Raw genomic sequence first — 19,761 nt, 5'->3', positions numbered from 1 at the left:
TAGAAGCCCAAAGAGGGGCAGGAAGGGAGGTTTTACAGCCCATCCACATATTACTCTCAAGGCCCTCCAGGCTGACTCCACCATGACCCACTTGAGCTTCTGCTGCTGATACCCTGTGCGCCATCCAGCCACTTGCCAGGTGTTGAGGAGATTTACAATCCATGTTCATATTCCTTCTAGCATCCTCTGGGGTGACTCCCAGGTCCATCCAGACCCATTTGGGTCTGAGCTCCTGTAACTCTGCGTTCTATCCAGCCACATACCAGAAGGCACTTGCTGTTCCATCTCTACAAGTTTGTATTTTCCCTTCTCTTCTATTTCTTCCTGATAACTCTTCTCAGTGTTGTCTATCTCAAACCATAACAAATTTCAAGACCACACTGCCCATCCTTTACTTTTGTCACTTCAACTCTCCTCTGCTCTTGCACTTCAATTTTTTTTCCTTTCATTCAACCATCTCCATTCTCTCTCAGCACATCTCATCTTTGTTACTATCATCATGCCTCCCTTACTGTTCTCCATACCTTCCTGCTCTTTCTCCTCCTCTCAGCTGAGGATATCAATCCCAATCCTGGTTCTTCAAGGCAACTCTCATCTACCTGTTCAGATCAACTGGTAACCATTCTAATCTTATTCATATTCCTCTCCTTCCTCCTCTTCTCTCCCTTTCTCATGTGTCCCATGGAATGTCTACAATGTTGCCAACAAGCTTGTCTATATTCGTGACTTCTTTATATCTCATACTCTGCATCTTCTTACTCTGAGACTTGGCTTTTCCATAAAGACTACTTATCATTGAGGCTGGCCACTACATTCTCTGAGGTTGGTAGCATGGAATCTCACTACTCTTTGGGATTCTGCCAGGTGCTTCAGATCTAGATTGGCCACTGTTGGTCCATGAAGCCCAGTATTCTGCTTCCATCAGTCTGACCCAGTATGGCTATTCTTATGTTCTTATGTACTCTTTAACTTCAGTTGGCTGCCCTCTGCCATGAAGGTTACCATTTCTCCCATACACTGTGCCCATTTGGCTACTCCCATTTGGCCACTCCACTACCTCTCCAGGTAGCTGTCATTTATCGCCCTTCTGAAAAGTCACTCTCTTCCTTCCTTCCTTCCTTTCTTTCTTACTCCTGGTTTTCCATCTTTCTTGAACCATCTTCCTCACCTCTCATTTTTTTTGAGGCTTTAACATTCATGCCAATAACCCAGCTCTTATGCCTCAATGTTTCTTGCTTCAAACTCCTCATTCAGCCTTCACCTATGCTCCACAATATTATCATCATTATCATCATTTATTAATTTGATGTACTGCGTGTGACCAAAAACAATGGTATCTAAGTTGAGTACAATATAAAACAATGGCTAGCTAGAAAAAGATTGATAAGAAAGGTTCAATAAAATGGATAGAGACAGGAAGACAACTAACTAAAAGATGGAAAAGCCAGTCTGAATAGATGAGTTTTGAGTGCAGTTTTAAAAGTCTTCAAAGAGGGTTCAGAGCAGATCTAAGGGGGGAGTGAGTTCCAAGAGCATAGGACCAATATAACTGAAAGCAGAGGCATGGGCATGGCCACTGCCTCCATCTTGTCTTTTTCTCCAACAACTGCTCCCTTTCTACCTCAGTTCTTCTTCTGTCTGACCATCATCTGATAACTTTCATCTTTAACTATCCTTTCCCACAATCTAATCTAGTCACCTCCAACACATTTAGAAATATTCAGGTCATTGGCCCTTGCATTCTTTCCTCCATTGTTTTACCTCTTCTGTCACCCACTATGTTATCCAAGTCTGTCAATGAGTCAGTCTCTTCCTATAACACTATGCTCTCCTCTTCTTTGGAATTTCACTTCTCCCATTCCCTGTTCTGTGAAGCCAACCAAACCCCAGCCTTAAGTGACCTACAGAATCTGCTACGTATAATCCTGTGCCCACTCTGCAGTGTATTTGACTAAAATCCTGCACTCATGCTGATTTCATACTTTTCAGATTCTTGTTGAGCTCCTTCTAGTCTACTATTGTACTTGCCAAACAATAGTACTATGTCCATTTGACAAACTCTTTTGCCTCCAACCCTCAGCATCATTTTGCTACATTAAACTCCCTCTTCAAAGTTCCTCCATCTCCAAACTCCACTTCACTTTCTGCCCTGACTATGGCAGACTACTTCTATGACAAGGTTCACAAGGTTAACCTTGAGTTCTTCACCAGGCCATCTCTGCAGTGGGCTAAGAACCTGGGGAACTGGGTTCAATTCCCACTGCAGTTCCTCGTGACCCTAGGCAAGTCACTTAACCCTCCATTGCCCCAGGTACAAAACGTATATTGTGAGCCCACTAGGGACAGAGAAAGTGCTTGATTGTAATATATAAACTGCTTTGATTGTACCACAGAAAGGCAGTATATAAAAGAATCAAATAAATAAAATATCTCTCCTTCCCACACCTCATTCTCACATCTTCAGCCCCTGACACCCCTTTTTCCCTAAAATCACAGAGGAAGAAACTGCATATCTTTTCTTCCCCTCCAAACATTATCTGTTCTCTGATCCTATTCCCACTCAGTTATAGCTCCCCTAAAGTCATTACTTCTATCTGTCATATCCTCATTCTATTACTTTTCACTGCAACTGTTCCTGATGCCTTCAAACATGCTGTGATTATACCACTCCTCAAAAATCCATCACTGGAGCCTATCTGCCCTTCCAACTGTCATCCCATCTCCCTCCTCCCTTTCACATCCAAGCTACTTGAATGTGCTTATGCCCTCTACAGAAACAACCCTTGCCAGAGTCTCCAGTGGCCTCTTCCTGACCAGATCCAAGGGCCAGTAGGTTCAGCTTCAGTTTTATTGGATATACCACCTATATCACAAGAGAAGCCAGGGGGTTTACAGATGTTAAAATGGGATGAGAAAAGAGACAGAAAAATAAACAGCAAAATAAATAACTTCATAAACAAGGCAGGGGCGTAGCCAGACACCCAAGTTTGGGTGGGCCTGGACCCAAGGTGGGTGGGCAGAACTCTGCCTTGTCCTACAAGTGATTGGTTTCTCCCTCTCTTGCCTGAATGCCATATGGTCTTTCAAACAACCCCTCTCCCCCCGTATATCGTTTAAATAGCAGATTTTCACCGCAGCAAACAGTTGTTGGGAGTTTTTGGCTGGTGGGGCTTGGGGTCCCTGCCAGCCACATTATAGGTGTGCTGCTACTTGGTGGGCCTGAATCTAAAGTGGGTGGGCCTGGGCCCACCCCAGCCCACCCTTGGCTACGCCACTGAAACAAGGAAAGAAGGGATTGGCAAGAATACAGTATACAGGAGGGAAGTAGTAGGAGGTAAAATGCACACAGGATAATGATTTCTCTTTCTCATTGTTCATAAGCAAAGCCAGCTTGAGTAATAGTGAGGGATATGGGGTTGTGGAAGTCTTTAATTCAAAGCATTTGGGAAGGCTGTGGAAAAATAAAATGATTTGATCAGTGATTTAAATTTACTAAGGGAGGTTTCTAATCTAAGATAGGCCAACAGGCTATTCCATACGGCTGGGACTGGCACACTAAAAGAAGAGGTTTGAATAGTATCCAAGTAAACCTGTGGGAATGAAGATACCACCAGCAAGTATTGTTGTGAACAGCAGGGTATTCTCTGAGGAGAATAAGGTATAAGGAGACTAGATAAGAAGAGGGGGAGGCATCATGACACAAGACTAGAACTTTTTAGGGGATACTGTATGCAACAGCTCCACCACCATTGTTCAATTTGAAAGAGGGAAGAGACATAGATGAATTTCTTTTGACCATGTTTTAGATAAGCTATAATCTGTGTAAATAGGTGTTGGGGAGTCCTAGCAGGAGAGAGTGCCAATACATGTAGTCTAATTTGGAGATGATTAAGGCTAGGAAGCCACAAAGAGAGTGACAATGACTAACAGGCTTATTTAACACAAATTGGAAGACGGCGTCCTTCTCCCAGGGTCGCCCAAATCGGCATAATCGAAGGGCGATTTTGGGCATCCTCAACTGCTTTCCGTCACAGGGATGACCAAAGTTCCTGGGGGCGTGTCGGAAGCATAACAAAGGCAGGACTGGGGTGTGCTTAATGGAAAAAAGAAGGGCATCCCTGACGAACAATTGGCTGACTTTACTTGGTCCATTTTTTTCTTGTGACCAAGCCTCAAAAAGATGCCCGAACTGACCAGATGACCACCGGAGGGAATTGGGGATGACCTCCCCTTACTCCCCCAGTGGTCACTAACCCCCTCCCACCCTAAAAAAAACTTTAAAAATATTTTTTGCCAGCCTCTATGCCAGCCTCAAATGTCATACCCAGCTCCCTGACAGCAGTATGCAGGTCCCTGGAGCAGTTTTAGTGGGTGCAGTGCACTTCAGGCAGGCGGACCCAGGCCCATCCCCCTACTACCTGTTACACTTGTGGTGGTAAATGTGAGCCCTTCAAAACCCACCACAAACCCACATGTAGGTGACCCCCTTCACCCCTTAGGGCTATGGTAGCATTGTACAGTTGTGGGGAGTGAGTTTTGGGGGGGGGGGCACAGGACCCAAGGTAAGGGAGCTATGCACCTGGGAGCAATTTATGAAGTCCCCTGCAGTGCCCCCTAGGGTGCCCAGTTGGTGTCCTGGCATGTCAGGGGGACCAGTGCACTACAAATGCTGGCTTCTCCCATGACCAAAGGGCTTGGATTTGGTCATTTCTGAGATGGGGTCCTCGGTTTCCATTATCGTCAAAAACCAGGGACGACCATCTCTAAGGACGACCATCTCTAAGGTTGACCTAAATGTGGAGATTTGGGCATCCCCGGCCGTATTATTGAAACGAAAGATGGACGCCCATCTTGTTTCGATAATACGGGTTTCCCCGCCCTCGCCGGGACGCCTGCAAGGACGTCCCTCAGGAAAACTTGGGTACCCCTTTCTATTATGCCCCTCATTTGTTTGCTCTTTTAGCTTTATCCAGATAGTAATCTGAATAGCTGGCTAATTATTCTCCGGAAAACTTATGGCTATACAGTCTCCCACCCACACACCATCCAACACTATCCAGATAGTGCCAAGACATTCTATAGGCAAAAAAAAAAAGTAACTCTCTAGAGTTTTTTTTTCCCTTTTCTCAGGAACCGCTTTGAATTTCAATGAGGAATTTTACATACTTATTTAGTCACTCATACTTACGTATTACTGTTAAACCACATTTAATTATCTTAAGCTCTATTGCTGTTACTGACATTTTAGCATTAATATAATATAAGCCACATTGAGCCTGCAAATAGGTGGGAAAATGTGGGATACAAATACAGCAATAAATAAATAATACCTAGTGATTTTTGCACATTAAAAAAGGTTCAAGGTAAAACACAGTAAAATACATCATTCAAACGATACAGGTTAACAAAGAGTCAGAATTTCGCAGTCACTGTAAATGCTCAAAGTGTCAACCCCCAGTTTTAACACAGGCCTTCAGTCACTTTGGGAAGTTCTTAACAGCCTTGTCGATTGGTCTCTATGGCAGGCTGTCCCGGGTCACCTGCAGCCCTTCCTTGAGTTTGGCGATTGTTTGCAGCTTTGGGTGGAGCTTGTGATAGGCCTCCAGCATTGCTCCCAAGAAAGAAGTTTGCATCACTGTGATGTCATTAACAGTAAGCTGGTACTCCTTTTTTTATTTTTTCAAATAATGGTAGTTTTACAGTGCAAACTTTATCACTGGATAGTCATACTAAAAAGTCTATATCTTTGCCGTGTTTTAAAATAATGTCATTCCATTTAGCACATAAACATAGATAGTAACAACAAATAAAGCTGTAAAATTTCACTTTGAAATTCCAAGCAGTTGCTGAGAAAACAGCAAAAAAACAACTCTATGGGGTTACTTTTTTTTGCATCACCCTATACAAGGATATTTAGTAGGACTACATGATAGTGCCAGCTAGAGGAATTATCTGGATAACAGCTGCTGTTATCTGGATAATTCCTTTTGAATTACAGGGCTCAGATCTGTTTGTAGGAGTAGACCAGAGACCTGTTGCTGTGTATCTGTCCAGAAGGTGTAGTAGTGCTTTGAAAATGATACAGTAAGTACTGATAGTAGTAGTTGGAGTTGATGGTGTTAAAACAGGGCTGTATGCTATATAGCTCTGCTCCCAAATCTAGCCCAGTACTTCTGCCGGTGTGAAATAAGAAAGAGGGGATCATGTGATGCTAACAACAAGATAAACTCACAGAGGAATAAAAGATGAAAAGAGGAACAAAAAAAAAAGCCAAGCAAACATATCCGAGCACGGAGAGCTCCTCGCTTCTCTTTGCAAAGAGCCGACTGCCCGCTGTGAGGGTTATCAAGTATTTATGATTGTACTTGTTGCTTGTTCATGGCCTTACTCTGTATTCCAAGTTCAGAATCGTCCAATTTAAAAAGCTTTGAGTGACTGTCTTACTAGAAGATGCTTTTGCTTTAGCTTCCAGTGCCATAGAGAATCCATTGACATAATGGAGAATTACCTTCTGTTCAAACTTTTGTTGCAGTGGAAAGGATGGATTTCACATACACAGACACTCATGTATACACTCTCTGTCAAATGCATGCAAACAATATCACACATCCACAGACATATTTAATATGAAGTGGCATTTTAGAAAGGACATCCACCTCAGAATATGGACGTCCAAGTCTGTACATCACATGAGGGTCCATTTCACATGTATTTTAGAACAGAAATCTGCTGACATTCAGCCTGTTCTAAAATATATAACAAAAGGATGGCCAAATGCTGGCAACATCCAGCATGAACATCCATTTTACAGACAAGGGACAGCAGAGGAACGTCCATATTCTAAAATAGCTATCCATATGGAGGAACAGTCTAATGGTTAGAGCTGAAAACAGGGCAGAGAGCTAGAGGTTGTTGCTTCAAATCTCTCTGTAGCTGTTGGTAAATTTTATTTTCTTTTCATTGTGAGTCCTCCAGGGACAGAAAAATACCTACTGTGATTTCCCTTATTGCATCCAGAGGAGAATTGCGGATCGGAGCACCTTTCTATAACTTGGACATGCCAAGTACCAGGTCTAAATATAGACATCCATCTTTTGAACAAGGAAGTCCCTTCTTGTTCTGCAATTGGAGTTGGACATCTGTGTTTTGGCTCTTTCTTAATTCCACCCAAACACACACCCAAACCATGCCCTCTTGCCATATGGACAAACTGCAGTTTTAGATGTCCATTTCCTGGCTTTATAAAATGGGGATTTGGACATTCAAGCAATATGAATGTCTAAATGCCAGTTTTCAGATCTCCAAAGCACGAATAGAGCTTCTAAAATAAGCAGCTTAATATAAGAACTTTTAATCTGTTTTTCTATGTGCAATAATACAAAAAGGATCAGAACAGTAATATAACAATTCTATCCAATATACGACAAAAACGTAAAACAGATTAATCCAATAACACAAAAATAAGATACAGTAATCGGTATAAAATGCAGTGGTTCCCAAACCTGGTCCTGGAGGCACTCCAGCCAGTCAGGTCTTCAGGATATCCCAATAAATATTCATGAGAGAGATTTGTATGCAGTTGTTTCCACTGCATGCAAATCTCTCTCATGAATATTTATTGTGGATATCCTGAAAACCTTGTTTGGGAACCACTGGTATAATGTATAAACAAATCAATCCAACAGGGTAACATTAAAATATATCATACAAAACGTTATGTAATTATTATTGTAAAACAAATTTAAGCTACATTCAGGCTTATTTTCGAAAGGGATCGCCGGCGATCTTCCAACACAATCGGGAGATCGCCGGCAATCTCCTGATCCCGCCAAATCGGTATTATTCGAAAGCCGATTTTGGCCGGCTTCAACTGCTGTTTCATCGCGGCGCCAGCCAACCTTCAAGGGGGCGTGTTGGTAGGGTAGTGAAGGCGGGATGAGGGCAGGGTGGGGGCTTGTGGGTACGAGATGGCCGGCTTCGGCTAATAATGGAAAAAAAGAGGCCGGCTCAAACGAGCATTTCGCCGGCCGGGACTTGGTCCATTTATTTTTAGGACCAAGTCTGGGAAAAGTGCCCCAACTGACCAGATGACCACCGGAGGGAAGCAGGGATCACCCCCCCAAAAAAAAACTAAAACTTTTTTGCCAGCCGGTATGCCAGCCTGAAATGTCATACCCAGCTCCTTGACAGCAGTAATGCAGGTCCCTAGAGCAGTTTTTTAAGTGGGTGCGTGCACTTCAGGCAGGTGGACCCAGGCCCATCCCCCCCCTAGCTGTTACACTTGTGGTGGTTAATGTAGAGCCCTCCAAAAAATCCCAAAACCCACTGTACCTATATGTAGGTGCCCCCCTTCACCCCTTAGGGCTATGGTAATGGTGTAGAGTTGTGGTGAGTGGGTTTTGGGGGGCTAAGCACACAAGGTAAGGGTGCTATGCACCTTGAAGCTATTTTTTTTTTAATTTTTGTAAGTGCCTCCTAGTGTGCCCGGTTGGTGTCCTGGCATGTCAGGGGGGGCCAGTGCACTACAAATGCTGGCTCATCCCACACCCAAATGCCTTGCATTTCACCGGGTTTGAGATGGCCGGGCCTGGTTTCCATTATGGCTGAAAACCGAAGCCGGCCATCTCATATAAACCAGGCGAGCGATTTGGCTTGGCTCCACCCGCTTATGGCGCCGGCCCCGAAGATGGCCAGCTATCGATTTGGCCAGCGCCGTTCAATTATGCCTCTCATTATCATCCGGAAAGCACTAAAAACCCATCTATTCAAGCAAGCCTATCCAAATGACCAGACTAATCTTATGAACCCATCTACCCAACACATACCCAGGAGACAATGACACTGACCCAGACTATATCTCCCACCTTACCCCCTTCTCCATTCCAATAGGTGCTGGACTTAGTTCTTTGGCCTTTTGTGGTTGGCAGAGTTCATCTCTCCAGAGGCAGCACCTGTGTTGTTGGAAATGTAGCTTTAAGAATTACCCAGTCAATATTCAGTCTGTGTCGGTCAGCGTTCAATATCTGGATCTGACCAAACATGTGCTGGCCGCTGGGACTTATATGGGTCCCAGCAAATATTCAGCCGGGACCTGCATAAGACATTTATGTGGTTCCAGGCTGAATATGGACTGGAGCCCACATAAGGGGATATGACCTCCCCCAACAAGACAAGCCCCCTCACCAACCACACCCAACCCTCCATCCTAAATTGCCACCCCCCCCCCATGTCCTAGTAGGCTCCCCACCCCAGGCCTACGTGTTCATCTCTGGTGGTCCAGGCATGATGAGGCACAGGGCAGAGACTTGAGAAGGGACCTCCAGACCTAGGTCCCCTTTATTGGGTCCTCTCCCTCTTCCCATGGTCCATCCTGAGTTCTCTTCTTCCTAGCCTCTCTTTACTCTGGTCTCCTATCCTGGAGCCTCTCTACTGCTGCCAGCACCTCCTCCCCAGATCTTCTCTGTCTGCCTTCCCTTTCCACAACACCCCTTCCCACATCCTACTCCACTCTCTTAGAGATTTTCAAAGGATCTCCAGTACTTGTCCCTCTTCCCACAACCCCCCCCCCCCAAAAAAAAAATAGTTCTTTCTGGGATCTCCTCCTACCTCTCACTCTCATGCCCTCTTCCAAACAGGGATATTCCAATTCCAGATCAAGTCAGAATAGAAACATCCAAGGCAGAATGTCCCAAAAGGACGTCCATATCACATGTATTTTCAAATAGGATACAGCCTCCTTGAAAATACGCGAGATGGACACCCATGCGCTGGAAACATACAGCATGAACATCCATTTTACAAACTGAAAAGTCCAAATTTTAAATTGGGGAAAACAAGGGACATGGATGTCTATATAGCAGCAGGGCTTAATTTCTGGGGGAACACCCTGGAACACAGTTCCACCACTTCTTTTCAGACTCCAGAACAGCAGGGGTGTTTCAGGAAGCCTGCATGGAGCAGTAGGGGATGGAATGAGAATGGAGCAGAACAGTGAAATTCAGTCCCTATTTTCCTGTTGTTGCTGCCCCTGGCCCACCTGCCCCCTTGACCAGCTCCACAGTTCCACTTCCGTTTTTGTCTACAAATTAAGCCCTGTATAGCAGCATTCTTAGAACATGGCCACACAGCATCCATGCAGAGCAGAGGGTCAGCCTAATGGTTTGTGCAGTGGACTGTAAACCAAGGTTCAAATCCCATTTTAACTCTTTTTTTTTTTTTTTTTTTTTTTTTAATTGTGAGCCCTCCAGAAATGGAAACATACCTGTACCTGAATGTACCCCACTTCAATAGCCTTGAGGCTTACAGGTGTCTTATATATTTAAGTACAGTAGGCATGTTTCTGTTTTGGAGGGCTCACAATTAAAAAAAAAAATTGAAGTGTGAGTTGAACATGGGTCCCATGGTTTACAGGCTACTGCAATAACCACTAGGCTTCTCCTCAGACTCTCTGCTCTGTTAAGAATGCCCATAATACCTGAAGCGGTCATAGAGTCTGTATCCCCTTCTGGTTTCACTTTCAGGGGAGAGGGACAGCAAGCACTGGGGGATTAAGGAGGTGACATACCGTAATCCTTCCAGTGGGACAGCTGCTCAATCAGAGCACCTTTCTGTACCCTCAACATGCCTGAAACAGGTCTAACTTAGGACTTCCTGATGTTTCTTCTCCTTCAATAATTTAATATCCAGATTTCAGGCCTCTCTAGTCCCGCCTAGAAAACGCCTCATTGCTATATGGGCATACCGCAGTGTTGATGAACTTTTTCAGCCTATGCAAAATCGGAATTTGGATGTTTTAAGCATGTGGACATCCATTTCAACCTTTGAGACATCCATATGCTTCGAAAATGAGCACCATATTGTGTCAATGGTAGGATATGGACCTGAAACACAGACTTACATAATAGGCTATAAAGCAAATGCAGGCATTATAGAAGAATTATGAAAGTTAGATATAAGGCCATGATCTTAAATGGAAAGGAACATGAAATGATGGGAGCTGGAAATAACCTGGTAAAGACCTAATCCAAAGAATATGCTGGTCATGTACTCAGAAGATCTAGAAGCACATTAGCTAATTTGCTACATCATGGTATGATGGAGGCAAAAGAGAGTGAGGAAAACAGAGAGAAAGCTGGAGCAATGACATTACAATGGTCAAAATCTGAAAATATGAACAAAACAGAAAGCTCAATATGTTTAAATCTCTTTATTAACGCAAAATGTACTTCTTAGCACTTCAACCAATACAACAAATTATTGTCAATTCTTCGTCAGATTATCTAATTCTTTTCTCTTTTCTCCCGCATAATACCCCCCCTCCCCCCCACCCTCCTTTCCTTATGTTCAAATTATTTATTAATGAGCATTGCTGTAAGACAGGCATCTACATGCTTCAATTGTAATAATAAACACCTACCACAACTTAACATTTGTCAACTGCTAATTGTTCCATCAACAGGTCACCTTTCCCTTCCCGTTGCCCTCCCTCGACCCTCCCCCCCTCCCCCCACCCCTCCCCCCCCCCCCCCCCCCCACTTCTCTCTTAATCCCCTCCCTCAATGTCCTTGTAGTCCATCAGTTCGGGTGACTTTATAGGTTCAATAAATGACTTCTAGCTGCGGGGGTCATGGTGTTCCAAAAAGGTGACCACACCAGTTGCAATTCTTCTCCTGCGCTCGTGTCCATGTCTTTTATTCCATACGTTCCAAACGTAACACCCTTATCATTTGTATCCGCCCTGCGACAATGTGGGGTATTTATATGTCAACCATTCCTGCAAGATAACTTGCCGCGCCACAATTACTACTTTGTTGATAAAAATTTTGTATCCTTTTGGGATCGGATGCCCCAACTTTGGTTGTCCAAAGAGTAATGCCGGTTCACAGAAAGCTCAATATAAAAAAACTGGTACACCATAGTTGTCATCTTCCAATCACAGACACCATTTGGTTATGATGATGATATTTGTAACTATTTATAGCAATAAATTCCCTTTAATTTACGTAAAAGAGTCCTTTGAGATACAGGTTGGTGTTAATACATTTTAAAATGTATTCAGAAACCATTAAGAATGTTCTCTTTCATGCCATAATTGGTTCATGTACTCATCAGTGCCTCACACTAGACTAGAATCTGTAATTCAGAGATTAAGAAATCTTCCATGGTGATAATGGCATTCTTTGGATATCTCTTTTCTACAGTTAATCTCTGTGCCTCAATTGGAATCCACGGAATTATCAAGCACATTGGGAACAACTTCCAAAAGTGAAGAGATTCTGAGCTCTACAGACAAAGGACTGTATGTCAAAACAAACTTTGCAAGGAGGTCTGTTGCTTCATTATTGATTATTAGGGGTGCTTTTACAAAGGCACGGGAGGGCTAACGCACAGGTAGCGCACGCCCAATCAGCACTACTGCCGAAAGTAGCACATGCGCCTGGCGGTAATTCTAATTTGGCGCATCAAATCCCGTGGTAGAAAGAATTTTCTATTTTCTACCACCAGGGCTTTCTCGGCGGTAATCGGCAGCGCGCCCAATATAGCACCCACATGGGTAGCATGTGAGCCCTTACTGCTAGGTCAATGGGTGGTAGTAAGGGCTCAGGCCATAAAATAGTGACATAGTAACATAGTAGATGACGGCAGATAAAGACCTGCATGGTCCATCCAGTCTGCCCATGACAAACTCATATGTGTATACCTTACCTTGAATTTGTACCTGTCCTTTTCAGGGCACAGACCATATAAGTCTGCCCAGCAGTATTTCCCGCCTCCCCAACCAACAGTCCCGCCTCCCATCACCGGCTCTGGTACAGACCGTATAAGTCTGCCCTCCCCTATCCTCGCCTCCCAACCACCACCCACTCTTCCCCCCAACTGCTCCGCACCCAATTTCAGCTAAGCTTCTGAGGATCCATTCCTTCTGCACAGGATTCCTCTATGCATATCCCACGCATGTTTGAACTCCGTTACCATTTCATCTCCACCACCTCCCACGGGAGGGCATTCCAAAGCATCCACCACCCTCTCTGCGCACTAGTTTTAATATTAGTACAGGCCCATTTCCCGGCCATTAAAAAATAGCCTTTTTCCCAGCCGCAGTAAAAATGGCCCGCTGCACGCCTAAAAGACATGCCCACACTACCACAGGCCACGTTTTACTGTGGCTTTGTAAAAGGACCCCTTAGTTTGGGGTCTAAGGTCATCTTCAGCTCCTCAAAGAAAACCAGTAGCTAACAAACTCAGGTATCCGTGGACAGTCATCTGCTCCGTGAAAACAAAGGCTCACTGCTACCTCATGAAAGGAAAGATCATTGTGAAAATAGGCAATTAGGGATTCATTTATAAGCAACTTGAGCTTGTAGAGCAATGTTTTATATGCCCAAGTAACTGTTTATAAAATTGCCCCAAGATAGATTTGATTGGAGGAGTAGCCTAATGGTTAATGTAGTGTACGTTGATCCTGGCAACCTGGGTTCAATTCCCACTGCAGCTCATTGTGATCTTGAGGCAAGTCATTTAACCATTCATTGACCCAGGTACAAAACTTAGATTGTGAGCCCTCTAAGGACAGAGTAAGTACCTGCATATAATGTGTACAGCGCTGACTACATCTAGTAGCAATATACTACTACTACTACTTAACATTTCTAGGAGCGCTACTAGGGTTACGCAGCGCTGTACAAAATAAACCAGAAGGACGGTCCCTGCTCAAAGGAGCTTACAATCTAAAGAATGAAATGTCAAGTTGGGGCAGTCTAGCTTTCCTGGTAGAGGTGTAGAGGTTAGTTGCCGAAAGCGACATTGAAGAGGTGGGCTTTAAGCAGAGATTTGAAGATGGGGCAGGGAGGGGGCCTGGCATATGGGCTCGGGGAGTTTGTTCCACGCGTGGGGTTGAGGCGAGGCAGAAAGGGCGGAGCCTGGAGTTGGCGGGTGGTGGAGAGGGTACTGAAAGGAGGGATTTGTCTTGAGAGCGGAGGTTAGGGGTAGGAACGTAAGGGGAGATGAGGGTTGAGAGGTAGGGAGGGGCTTGCAGATCGAGTACATTTGTAGATTAGTAGCAGAAGCTTGAATTGAAATGCGGTACCTGATCGGAAGCCAATGAAGTGACTTGAGGAGAGGGGTGATATGAGTGTATCGGTTCTGGCGGAATATAAGACGTGCAGCAGAGTTCTGAACGGACTGAAGGGGGGATAGGGGCTAAGTGGGAGACCAGTGAGGAGTAGGTTGCAGTAGTCAATGCGAAGGTAACGAGGAGAGTGGATGAGAGTACGGTTGGTGTGCTCAGAGAGGAAAGGGCAGATTTTGCTAATGTTGTAGAGGAAGAAGCGACAGGTCTTGGCTATCTGCTAGATTGCGCGAGAGGAGAGGGAGGAGTCGAAGATGACACCGGTTGCGGGCAGATGAGACGGGGACGATGAGGGTGTTATCAACCGAAATAGAGAGTGGAGGTAGAGGAGAAGTGGTTTGGGTGGGAAGACAAGAAGTTCAGTCTTGGCCATGTTCAGTTTTCAGGTGGCGGTTTGGACAGCCAGGCAGCAATGTCGGATAAGCAGGCCGACTACTTTGGCCTGGGTTTCGCTGTGATGTCAGGTGTCGGAGAGATAAAGCTGGGTGTCGTCAGCATAAAGATGATACTGGAAGCCATGAGACGAGATCAGGGAGCCCAGGGAAGAGGTGTAGATAGAGAAAGAGGGGTCCAAGGACAGAACCTGAGGGACTCCGACAGAGAGCGTATAGGGGTGGAGGAAGAACCATGAGAATGTACTCTGAGGGTACGATGGGAGAGATAGGAGAAGAACCAGGAGAGGACAGAGCCCTGGAATCCAAAAGAGGACAGTGTGTCAAGAAGTAAGTTGTGATTGACAGTGTCAAAAGCGGCGGATAGGTCAAGGAGAATGAGGATGGAGTAATGACCTTTGGATTTGGTGAGGAACAGGTCATTACAGACTTGGGATAGTGCCGTTTCTGTCGAGTGAAGTGGGCGAAAGCAGCATTGAAGCGGATCGAGGATGGTATGAGAGGCGAGAAAATCAATGCAACGGCTGTGAACGGTGCGTAGTTGGAGGGACAGGTAGGGTCAAGTGAGGTTTTTGAGGAGAGGTGTGACAACAGCATGCTTGAAGGTGTCAGGGACAGTAGCGGTGGAGAGAGAGAGGTTGAGGATATGACAGATGGGGGGGGGGGGGTGATAGTAGGAGAGATGGTGATAAGCAGTGCTTTTTTGTGCCGGTACGCAACGGTACGGCGTAACGGCCCTTTTTTTTTTTGCTCCCCCCCGCCCGTGAGTCCATGTCCCGCACACAGTGCCAGCCCCCCATTTCCGGCCGCTGCTGCTTCTCCTGTTGAGCAGCAGCGGCCGCTACAACAAAAAAAAAGATTAAAAAAAAAAAAAAACTTCAAACCTGGCTGAAACGCGGGCACCCCCGGCACTGTAGACAGCCATTAGGCATTGGCTGTTGCCCCGCAGCCGCTCCTCCTCTTGCCTCTACGTCACTGTGCTCCTCCGGGGTCTTCCTCCAGGGGCAGTGACGTAGAGGCAAGAGGAGGAGCGGCTGCGGGGCAACAGCCAATGCCTAATGGCTGTCTACAGTGCCGGGGTGCCGCGTTTCAGCCAGGTTTCAAATTTTTTTTTAAATCTTCTTTTTCTTTGTGTAGCGGCCGCTGCTGCTCAACAGGAGAAGCAGCAGCGGCCGGAAATAGGGGCTGGTGCCGCGTGCGTTGCAACTTCGCGCCGTTCGCGTAGAGAACTTGTCAGGGAGAGGGAAACCAACAGAGGAAGGATTGGGTAGAGAGAGAAAGAGGGAAACCAACAGAGGGAAGTAGTTGGGGGGAGAGAGAGAAAGAGGGAAACCAACAGAGGGAATGATGGGGAGAGAGAGAAAGAGGGAAACCAACAGAGGGAAGGATGGGGGAGAGAGAGAAAAAGGGGAAAACAACAGAGGAGGGAGGGGGAGAGAGAGAAAGAGGGAAACCAACAGAGGGAAGGATTGGGGAGAGAGGGGAAAACAGATGGAATGATGGGGAGAGAGATGGAAAAACAGATGAAGGATGGGAGAGAGAGAAAGAGGGAAAACAACGAGGGAAGGATTGGGAGAGAGGGGAAAACAGATGAAGGATGGGGAGAAAGAGGGAAACACAGATGGAAGCATTGGTGAGAAAGAGGGAAAACAGAGGGAAGGAGTGAGAGAGAGAGAAAGAGTGAAAACCAACAGAGGGAGGGATTGGGGAAGAGATGGGAAAACAACAGAGGGAAGGATTGGGAGAGAGAGAAAGAGGGAAAAACAGAGGGAGTGATTGGGGAGAGAGAGGTAAAAACACAGAGGGAAGGATTTGGGAGAGGTAGAGAAAGAGGGGAAAACCAGAGGGAAGGATTGGGGAGAGAGAGAAAGAGGGAAAACAACAGAGGGAAGGATTGGGGAGAGAGAGAAAGAGGGAAAACACAGAGGGAAGCTTGGTGTAGAAGAGGGAAAACAACAGATGGAAGGATGGGGAGAGATAGGGAAAAACAGATGGAAGGATTGGGGAGAGAGGTGGAAAACAGATGAAGGATTGGGGAGAGGGGAAAAACATATGGAAGGATTGGGAGAGAGAGAAAGAGGGGAAAACAACTAGTGAAGGATTGGGAGAGAGAGAAAGAGTGAAAACAACAGAGGTAAGGATTGGTGAGAGAGGGGAAAAACAGATGGAAGGATGGGGAGAGAGGAGGGAAAAACACAGATGTAAGGATTGGGGAGAGAGGGAAAACAGATGGAAGGTATTGGGAAAGTAGAGAGTGAAAACAGATGGAAGGAGTGGGAGAGAAGCAGAGCTGCTGGATGGAAAAGGGGAATAGAGAAAGACTGGAGAATAAGAGGAAGGGCGCATCAGAAACGGGCTTTTTGGGGGGGCTGTCAAGATGGCGACCTGAGTCGTTTGTGTTGATCGCTCGTGTCGGTTCTGCGGGTGAATTCCTACCTTTTTGATCTTCAAAATGCCTCATACAAAAAGAAAGGGGATAGTGAAAGGCCAAACGCCAGTGGCCCGAACTTCCTCCCCATCCCAGCAGACGATAGAGCGATTCACTACGCTCATTCCAACTACAAAAGGCGTCCGATTCCGAGCTGAGGACTGAAGGAGGAGCCTCGGTCCTCTCGGACCTAGAACATCCTTATCGCCGCCAAATAATCGACCTCCATGTCCAGCGTTTCAAGAACAGAGTTGCGGAGATTCAGACCCATACGGAAGTCGTTCAGGGTCAAATCTCTCATGCGTCGACTCGTTCCAGAACGCTGAGAGAACAACGGTTGGAAGGAAATCCTCCCATGGAGGATTACTCTTCAAGCGATTTGGGAGGCATTGCAGGGATTGAATCAGTCCTGTTTTGAACTCAGCTCGGGAGACCTCTCAGTTAGTGAGTAAGATTGATTCATTAACTTGTTCTTTTTGAAAAGACTAAGCAGGAATCAGGGTTGCAAATGCAACAAATTCAACAAGAAGTTAAAACCGTAAAACAATAACTGAATCTTTGACTGTAGATAAAACTATTATACACAAGAAAATAGAACAGTTTGAAAACTTTAATAGACGATTGGAATCTGAGATTGTTAAATTTCCTGGTTAAAAAACATTGGGTTCTACTGAAATGTTTAAAAAATATCTACAAGATGTTTTGCTGTTTCCGGCTTCAGCTATACCCCCTTTAAATAAAACGTATTACTTACCGATACCTGTACAAGCTGAACCTGGGGATAGCGAAGATAGATTGGATCCACCGAAGAGACTACTACTAGATCAACATACTACACAAGAACCTTTAGATATTTCTTTGATACTGGAAACATCATTTTCTGAAATAGAACAGCGTAGAACTCTTTGGTGTCTTTTGTTTTTGAGCAGGACTTAAATTCAGTATTGAAGTTATATTTCAGAAATTCTTTGAAAATGTTCTGTGGTCAGAGAATTGGGTATATCCTGATGTCTGTAAAACAACTCAAGATAGGAGGAAAAAATTCCTGACTTTTCGAGAGGGAAACCCGAGCTTTGGGGGGCAACATTTTTGCTTGCATATCCCTGTAAATGCTGATTAAATATATGGGTAAAGTATATATTTTATGACCCAGAACATCTTAAAGCTTTTTTAGAAATGAAAAAGCTAATTGTTAAACCTAAAGAGTAATAAGAATGTTATTATACTGATTATTAGAGATTTATTAACGGAATGTTAGGTCAGGCCATATATAGCAGTGCTTTTTTTTCCTTTCTTATTTGGATCTCCTATGGTCCTGATCACCTCCCCCCCTTCTTGGTATAATTTTGGTTGTGGTCTAAAGAATTGTATAATTTGATATATGAAAAATTTTGTATGGGAAGATTTCATCAAAGAATATGTATTCAAAGATATGCAATGGTGTTACAGAAACATGTTAATCGTGTAAAAATATATATGAAAACTTAAATAAAAAAAAAAATAAAAAAAATAAAAAAATAAAAAGAGGAAGGGGCATGGGGAGAACAAGGGTGAGGAAAAGATGAAAAGCCACAGGTAGATGAAGGAAATTAACGAATGGATAGTAAGAAATGAATTAAATCTGGACAGAGAGAGAGCCTGACAAATATTGAAGAAAGCAAAGAAAAAGGAGACCAAAAAAGACAAATGGCACAGAAGAGTTAATCGAAAACAAAGGAAAGCAGAATCACAGACTGGGACCAATATGGAAAGAAAAACAGTCACCAGACAACAAAGGTAGAAAAAAAAATCATTTTATTTTCATTTTAGTGTTTGTAATATGTCCCAATTTGAGAATTTACATTGGCTGTCCTTATTTTGAACTGGGTATACTGGAGCTGTCAAGAGCTTACAGAGATTTTATAATGAAAAAAATCACGTTATTTTTTCTCCTATAGTACTATTAATATTTTCAATGATGTCTGTTTATATGCCCATGGCTTGGTATAGGGGGTGGTGTGGTTAATGTGGTTGTGGCTATCATAGGGGTGGGAGCCATATGTGGTGACCCCGCCCATAATGATACCGGCACCTTTTTTTCTACAAAAAAAGCACTGGTGATAATAAGTTGGTGGGAATGGGGTCTGAGGAACAGGTGGTGCATTTCAAGAGGAGAGAAGATGGGCGGTTTCCTCTTCGGTGATATCAGGAAAAGAGAAGAGGAGGCCTGGTTGATTGGTGAGGGAGTGGGTGATAGGATGGAGAGGAGGAGAAGGTTTAGTGGTGAATTCGGGTTGATCTTCTGGACCTTGTCGCGGAAGTAATCCACTAGTGATTGAGGAGAGAGTGAGGGGGGGGTGGGAGCGGAGGGCACTTTGAGGAGGGAGTTGAGGGTGGCGAAGAGACGACGAGGGTTTAGAGCTGAGGGAATTAGTCAAATGAGTGTAGTAGTCCCGTTTGGCAGGATAGGGATGACTGGAAGAGGATAGCATGAATTTGAAGTGAATGAAGTCAGTATGGGTGCGAGATTTCCTCATCGCGTTCAGGCCGATCGGAAGCAGAGCGAAGGTACTGGTGCAAGGGTAAGCCAGGGCTGGGATTAGTGTGCCTTGTGGGACGGAAACAGATGGTGCAAGGGTGTCTATGGCGGAGGAGAGAGTGGCATTGTAATTGGAAACAGCCTTGTCACAGACTCGGAGGGACGTGATAGACGGAGAAGATCAGAGATAGTAGCGGATAAGGTGGGGGGGTCAACAGCCTGGAGGTTCCTGGAGGTAGTGGTTAGTGTTGGGGCGGGACTGAGGTGAAGGGTGATGAAGTGTAAATGTGATCAG

Source organism: Microcaecilia unicolor, chromosome 7 (assembly GCF_901765095.1).
Source record: "Microcaecilia unicolor chromosome 7, aMicUni1.1, whole genome shotgun sequence".
NCBI lineage: Eukaryota > Metazoa > Chordata > Amphibia > Gymnophiona > Siphonopidae > Microcaecilia > Microcaecilia unicolor.
The sequence above is the reverse complement of the archived record's forward strand: the minus strand, read 5'-3'. Positions refer to the sequence as shown.